Raw genomic sequence first — 8,595 nt, forward strand, 5'->3', positions numbered from 1 at the left:
AGGGGTAGGGTGGATTTCCCAGAACTATATCTAAAATCTGTTGAATTTTGATGGATTCATGTCCTTGATGATTCATGTGCAGACAGCATGAACATGACTCTCAATAGAAGAGAAATAGGCACTGCACACAAAAGGCTAAGAAGGTAATTGTCTTGAATCCATGTGTCAGCCAAGTTTACTTTAAAGTAGACCTGGGTGTCTGTGTAAGCACATGCACACACATGAGCATGCAAAAAGGAAAACTTCAGACAATTCAATTTGCCACTGTAGATAATAACACATAATTAAAACAAGCGGGTTATTTTTTATTCCTTTGCAAGCTAACACATGCCCCCTGGAGGGCTAATGGTATAATTCCATTATATATTCCTATGGTTTAAAGTGTATTTGTCAGGGAAAAATGCTAGTGAACGCCTCTTTCCAAAAAGCTGAAAAAAATGGGCCATGGTGACTGCTGGCAAGTGCTCCCCATGATGTCACAAAGAGATTGCTACGTTCTCATGCTTGTCTTGATAATCTCTGAATGGGCAACTTTTTCCCCTTTATGCTGAAAATATTATTTTCTGAAGAAGGTCCACAGATACAGTATGTGAGCTGATAAATATTTCATGAAGACTGTCAGCTAGGGCTTGAGTTCAGCCAGAACTGTTTGGAGTAGAGTTCTGGTAAATGTATTCAGACCTACAGGCCCTCAGCATCTACCACAGGGCTGAAAGCCCAAGCCCTGGTGCACTCTGGTTCACCAAAGCCCTGGGCCCTGGCATGCCTCATAGGCCTGCAGCCCTGAGCCTGATGTCTCTTGTAAAGCTGAAGCCCAAAGACCTGGTGTATCACCTCACCCAGGTGTGAAAGCCCAAGCAGTGGCACCAAACCCCTCCGCAGGTCTAAAGCCCCAAGACTACTATTCCCACAGCTGAGCTCAAAGCTCTGAAAGTGTGAGCTGGGGAAAGGGGACCATCTGGGAAATAATCTCTGAGAATACAGGCCTGTCACCGGAATGAAAGCAGAGACTGGATGGCAAATTGATTCAGTACAGATATGTCAGGTGCTTCCTGAGAAGCAAACACTGATCACCAGTAGATGGTGATGTTTGATCATCTGTTTCCCCCTTAGCCTCCATTCACCTCTCATTTTCTGCTCTGACTTCCTTTCAAGTAGAGAAATGGCCTTGTTTGTCCAGGAACCTGCACGTCCCCTTTCCCCTCTTCAAGTGACATTCTACAAATCTGTGAATTATTATTTATTTGTACTTCATTATCTTCTTTTCCACCCAGAGTCCCCAGGCAGCATTATGCCAAGCCTTGGACAAACAAAGAGGAAGAGGAGCTACCAATGTGAACCCGTGTGGGTGTTAAACATTAATTTAAAAAAATAATTAATTTTGCCTCTTTGGCCTCTCCCTCCCTAATGAGCTAGATGAGCTCTGTGACCACAGCTGTACTGCTATAAGCTTGTTATGTGTACACGTGGCCTAAAGTAAAAACTATTTGTGCCTTGTGTCCATTCAGAATTTACATTTGGTTTTTCAGTGAAGACATGCCTTGCTTTGCCGAATTTTGTAAAAATATTTGTGTGTTTATCACAAGTGCATACTCCGAAGAACTGGAAATGAGTTATGCTCTTTATCTGTTTACACCATGCCTCGTTGGATGGTGTGCATGTGAATGGAGGTAGGAAGCCCAACTGAGTTTTTATATGTGCGGCTATTCAAACAATGTCCCCTTTTCTATGAATTTTCCAAGAATATGGACAGAGGATGGAGAATCCATTTAATCTTCACAGAGTGATGTGGAACATTTATGCACATGTTGTATACTATTCTACTAGCAATGCTACTGATGCAGCTGGAGTAGCTGCAGAGCAAGGTGTTAAGCAGTGGTTGTTTTGTAAAAAAAAGAAAAAGAAAAAATGGAGCTGGTACTCTGCAGACTCACCATCTCCCTCCCCAGCCAATTCCATGGCTGGGACTGCTGAGGTGCTGGTACTCAGTACTGGCAAGTACTGGCAAAAAAAAAAAAAAAAAAGCTCTGGTGTTAAGGCAAGTCATCAAGATGACAAAACTGCTCTTTTTTTGTGTGAGACAACGAGACTTCTGTCACTCGTTCTCATAACTAGGACTACAAGACCGGAAAAGGCATTTGCTAGATTTGTACACACCTTTCCTTGAAAAAATGGCTTGAGCTAGCTGTGCCAGAGTGCAGGAGCAATCACATTCGATATTCAGTCTCTTACTGGTTGCTAACACTACTGGTCAAAGCACAGACAGAAACGTTCCAGGGTGGCAGTTTGATAAGGAAGCCGAATGACGTCACACTGCCTGATACTTTGTTATTTTGTGTATCCTGTTAATTACTTCATCTGAAAAATCATTTTTACATTTCATTTATATATGTGGGTAGCTAGTGCTTGAGTCTCAAAGGGCATGAGGTTTCTGACTCCTATTGAAATCAGTAGCTGATAGATCCCTCTTAAGGCTCTGGGCCTTAAGACCTTATTCAAAACCAATTGAAATCAGTGGCTTCACTGACTTCACTCAGATCTGGATTAGGATTAGCAGGGCATACATGGCATTTTTCTTGTGCAAAATGTCTCATACACCTTGTGGCTGAATTACCCTTCTGCATTCTGGCTGAGGGGCAGGTCCTTTACTAGCTGTCCTCGACAGAAATAAACACATATAAAGACATTCATACCCCAGCCAGCCAGCCAGCTTCAGTGTCTGACTCAAGTTTTATGTAATTTGATCAGAGTTTTGCTTTTGTTTATTTTATGCACCTACACTGCCTGTCCTTAATGGCTCAGCATTTGCCACTGGATATTTAAGGCTACATTCACAAAAGGACTGAGGCACCTGGCTCCCAGAATCAGGTCTCAGTGGGATTCACAGAATCCCTGCTCAAATGCCACTGAACTCTATAGGTGCCCAAACTTGCTTGGTGGCTGTAGCCTGATGGTTAGACTACTCAGTAGCATGGCGGTTAGAGATGAGACACCCAGGATTCTCCCCTTGCTCTGATTTTTCAAATGTTATTTTTCCTCAGTAGAATAAATTCAAAGAGCTGGACTTGAGGGAGACTTCCCCCCACACCCGCATAACTCATTTCTCATAGTTAGGGCACCCAGCTAAAGGTCCGCAGACCTGTGGTTAGACACTGGCTTTTTTAAACCTCCAGACATGGAGGGGGAACTTGAACCCAGGGCTTTCCGCTTTTGAAGGGAGTACTTTAACCACTTTGCTAGAAGTTAAGAGGCAGTGCTTCTTCCTGCTTCTTTCCCGGGGTTCTTACAAAAATGGTGTGACCGCTTAATGCCAAACAAGCATGTGCATTTGAGAATCCCAATCAAAAGGAGGCATCTCATTGTAGACTGGACTGAGGTGCCTCTCTGTGAGAAGGGGGTGGAGCTTAGTACTCACGCTCTAACTGCCTAGGAGCTTTTGTGGTGCCACTTCTGAGGTGCCCCATTCATTGGGTAGGGAGCCTAGACAATGAACTCAGGCTTAGTGAATCACAACTACACCTAAAAGTTAGATGCAGTGATTCGGAGCATCCCCATGCCTACGTTTCTTTGTGAAGCTGTCCTACAGGGGCCATAGTATTTGTTCTATTCCAAAGCATTGGAAGAACCTGTGGTGTGCTTCTATGAGGCAACTTTTGGCCAAAGCTGATTTTGGCCAAAGTTCCCGAGTACTGGGGCAGAGAAATTGTGCGATGAAAGGCTGGTGCTTGGATGAGGGATAAGTGAAATAGAGATAGTTAGTTTCTTGCTATGACACAAATCACACAATCTGCAAAGGACTGGGGGATTTGAAATGGGCATAGCAAAAATGTGGTGTGGGCAGAGGTGAGGGAGTCTGAGTCGACTACTATTGCTCAGAAATACACAGCAATGTCTGGGGTTCACAGCTGCCTGTGAAGTAATGTCATTACAAGTAACGGAGCAACAAGCCCCCCTCTTTCTTACTTCTCTTTATGACACCAAATGCCAGAGTACAATATCCCCTTAGCCACAGCCAGCCTCAGCTAGTCTAGTCCTTACACTGGAACTCCTTAAGAACCACCTGTTCAGTCTGGAAGTGTTTTGAAAACATCAGCGAGACGTTTACCCTGTCTTATCAACAAAAGAGATGAGTGACAGATTCTTGCTGGATAACAGATTTAACCATACAGCCCACTGCAGTCTGAACGTGATCTACTCAGTAGGTACAGGCCTGTTTGAGTCATGCTGTAGTTGAGGTATTGTGCTTCCATCTTCTGAACTGCTGTTCAGCACTGTGCCTCATAACAAACCACTACCTTTAGTGGGGACTTGTTTTGTTTCTGCACAGGGTAATCACAAGAACTCTGCAAAATGTTTGACTCAGACCTCAGGGACATGGGTGGCTTGAAACTGGCCAGTAATTTATTGTCATTTTTATCTGTTTGTAAACTTTTTGTCTGAGGTTGCTAGGGACTTTTTCTTTGCTACAGGGTGAAGAAAGATGATCTCGCAGTTAAGGCGCTGGGTTCTGTTCTTGTCCCCACAACACACATCTCGCTTTCATTCAGACAAGCGACTTTGGCTGCGTCTCCACTACACTGTAATTTCAAAGGAGCTTATTTCAAAGTTTAACTTGGAAGTAACAAACTTTGAAAATGCGCGTTCACACACACAAAGTGGATCAAATTCACCATATGCTATTTCAAAGTAGCGGCCAGGCACTTCAGAAGGAAGCATCTACACACCCATTGACCCTCTTTCGAAATAGGAGGCCAGGAAATGCCATGGACAGAGGTCGCACGGCTGACAAGCCCTTCTGGGGCCCACAGGCAGACGGTCATTTAAGGGGCCCCTCCCAATACGAACACCTTGCGTGTGCTCAGGGCTCCAGGCTGTATACAGCACAGCCCACCCTTTGCACAGAGCCAAGTCGCAGTGGAGATGCTTATGGATCCTCAGCAGCTCACTGAGCTGGATTTCCTCCAGGCTGTAGCAGCCTGGTGGCAGCGCTGCTGGTGGCCATCCTCCAGCAACACTGCATGGGCCCCCTCCTGCAGACCCTCTGCCAGGGACAGGGGTTGCACCTGACCCTGGGGATCCAGCAATGCTGGGGACTGCCTTTAGTTGGGAGACTGGGACGATGACTGTTGGCTGCACGACTTCCAGATGACCAGGCAGACCTTCAAGGAGTTCTGCCACTGGCTTGCCTCAGCCCTCCAGCACTGGGACTCCAGGATGCAGGCTGCACGCCCCCTGCACAGGAGGGTAGCCATTGCCTTCTAGAACTTTGCCACCCTGGACAGCCACCTCTCTGTCAGACATCAGTTCAGGGTGGGCAAGGCCACCATTGGGGCAGTCCTGATCAAGATAAGCCAGGCTGAGGGCCATGCACCCACCAGGGGGGCACCTGGCAAGGAGTGGCCCTACATGGGGCTGGGGGGGTTGCCCTATATGGGGACAGGAACAGGGCCCTGCACGGAGGTGGGTACCATCCAGACATGCATTCATGGACTCATCTGTCTTGCACCCCATGCAGGTCATCTGGGCATTCAACACCCTTATTCTCCTCCAGGTCATCACCATTGTGGACCTGGATGTCGCCTTCACCAGCTCCGTCTTCCTGGGCTTCCCCAGCTATTTTGGCATGCTGGATGGCACATACATCACCATCCAGGCCCTAGAACACAGCGCTGGCACCTTTATAAACAGCAAAGGTTACCACTTTGTGCTCCTCCAGGCCATTGGTGATTCCTGGGGCCAGGTCATGAACGTTTGTGTGGGACGGTTGGACAGGGCCCATGTTGCCTGGGTGTTTCAGAACTCATGGCTCAGCCACAGAATGCAGAAGGACACCTCCCTCTCTCCCGCGGGAGCTCGCAGTAGGAGACGTCACCGTGCCCCCCTGCATCGTGGTTGATGCTGCGTATCCCCTGGACCCATGGCTCATGATGTCCCACACAGGATGCACTGACCTGTCCCAGGACATTTTTAATACGTGCCTTGAACCAAGCCAGGAACACTGTTGAGTGGGTGTTTGGGTGGCTGAAGGGGTAATTTAGATGCCTGCTCAACAAGGCTGGAGGTTAGCCTCCCAAATGTGCCCGCGGTGGTTGCGGCCTGCTGTGCTCTCCACAATACTGTGGAGAGTAAAGGGGAGCCCTTTGCCCAGGGTTGGGCCACCAAGCCCACTGGCAGGTACGAGCAGCCACAGCCCCATGCCGCCTGGTGCACAGAAACGGGGTGCATGTCAGGGAGGCCCTGCATGAAGCCTTCACTTGGGACCCGCCGTGACCCTCTGCCAGCCAACTCTCAACCACGCCCCCCACATCCCTACCTCTCGCCCCCCACACCCCTACCTCTCACCCCCCCACCACACAATAAGGATGCAGGAGTAGGGATAGAACTCAAACATTAACTTTACCATTGTAAATAAAATGTTCGTGTTTGTAAACCTCTAAACAACTATGTACAAGGGAGAAACTATATACAAGAGGGATTGGGTGGGGGCATTGGGGGAGGGAACCAACTTGTAGGAGGGAGCCAGGGTGGGTGAAGATTTGTTTGTCCACTGGGGTGGAGGGCTGGGAGCTGCAGTGGCCATGGAACCCATTACTGCTCCAGGTCCAGGGACCCCCTGGGGGCTGGGTTGAGGATGGGAAAATGGGAAGGTAGGGACATTGAAGGGGTATGGCATCCTCAGGGTCGGTGGGAGCCATGGAGGGGATGGGGAAGCCAGTGGGGATGGAGAGGTCTGCTTGCCCTGGGAGGGGCTGGCCACCAGCTACTTCCCGAGCATCAGAGGGGCAGCAGGCGGGAGAGCAGGCAAGAGCAGGGCCCCAAGGTTGGCAGCTGCAGCAGGAGTGGCAGGGGTGCTGCGGGAGGTGCTGTGTGACAGGCTGGCGAGGGGGGAGGAGGTTCGGTGAGGTGGGTGGCCACAGCCTGGGTCAGGGTTTCTAGGGTGTCAGCCACCCACACCCCACCTCCTGCTCCATCCCCAGCCAGTCCCGGAGCACTGTGGTCACTTCCCACAGGACAGCTCTGTTGGCAGCCACCTCCTCATCCTCCCTGTCAGTGGCAGCACCTGGCCCATCAGTGACCCCATGGAGATGCAGAATCAGGTGGGGTGTCAGACTCCCGGCCCTCTGCGGCTGCAGGCTGGTCTTGGATGGGACAGGGGTGGCTCCTGGACAGTGGACCTATAGGGACAGGGGGAAGCAGTGTGAATCTGGGGCCCAGGGCCCCCACTCCACTGGCCTCACCTCATCCCCCTTCTGTCTGATGTCCTGGGGGACCTCCTGGGATCCCAGCTGCAGAGGGGTTCCCACATGCTGAGGGTCAGGCGTGTGGACTGTGGGGCTGTACAGGGGCAAGTGCTGAGTGTCATGCGGACATGTGGCCCCCTGCCAGCTGTGGCATGGACAGGGTCCCCCTCCCTAGGCCCCAAGGCATCCTGAACGCCCTGTACCTACCAGCTGGTACCTCCATGAACTCGGATGATGCCTGGCTGGAGGTGTCCTGGCTCAATGTCCCAGAGAAGATGGCGATGATGAGGGTCCCATTGCTGGAATCCTCATTTTTACTCCTGGCCTCAGTCCCCTGGTCCCCCAGGTGGGTGCTGGTGGCACCTGAGGATGCCTTGTCAGTGGCTGCCTCCAGCTCCTTCTCAGTCTCCGGGGGGGGAGGTGTGGCAGTGTCCAGGAGGTGCTCCAGAGGTTTCACCTCCTTTGGCCCCAGGAGGCAGTGCAGCTCCTCATACTGGGGCACCGGGTGGGCCATGCCCCCAACCGGCTGGTGGTGTCCTGGGTTCAGCAGTAGGCCTGCCAGAGCTCCTTCCCTTTTGTTCTCACGTTTTCACTGCTTCAGCTGGGGTGCCCCTGGGCAATGACGCCCCTGGCCAGCCATTCATATGCATCCACATTTCATTGCCACACCCCAATTTGGAGCAGGACCTCATCCTCCCTGCACAGTGCAAGGAGGACCTTGACTTCCTCCTCCATCCAGGAAGGGCCGCTTTTGTGCTGGTGTTGGCTGGTCTGCTGGGACCCCTGGCTGGGCTCAATGTTGGGCTCCTGGGAGGCATGGGGCTCCTGGCTGGCTGACGTGGCTGGCTGAGGGTGGCTGTCGGTGCAGTGGCGTCAGGGAACAGTCATGCTGCAGGGAGGTCGTACTCCCCCTGCTTGTAGCACACACTCAGTTTCCTGCCTGGAGTTGCTGGGTAGCTACATCTTTACACGTGCATGGCAAGGACCATAGAGTCCTGTCTGGGCTGGCCAGAGCATCTCTGTGGGCTGCTGCCACAGCGGACCCACTACTTCGAAGTAACAGGATGTGGAGCATCCACACACATCATAGTTTGAAGTTACACTTTGAACTAGGGTGCTATTCCCATCCGGGGAAAGGAATAAGGACCTGGAAATTGGGCCCCCTTACTTCGACCGCTATTTTGGAGTAACATATAAAGTGTTTAGAAGTTCCGCGCTTAACTTCAAAGTAAGCTCGAACTTCAAAGTTAATTTCCAAGTTCATTGCTAGTGTAGACATGGCCTTTATGTCTCTCATTCTTGTTTGTAAAGTATCAGTATATTCCCTCTTTTGTTTTCTTAGCTTGTAAGCCCT

Source organism: Carettochelys insculpta, chromosome 3, assembly GCF_033958435.1.
Source record: "Carettochelys insculpta isolate YL-2023 chromosome 3, ASM3395843v1, whole genome shotgun sequence".
Lineage (NCBI taxonomy): Eukaryota > Metazoa > Chordata > Testudines > Carettochelyidae > Carettochelys > Carettochelys insculpta.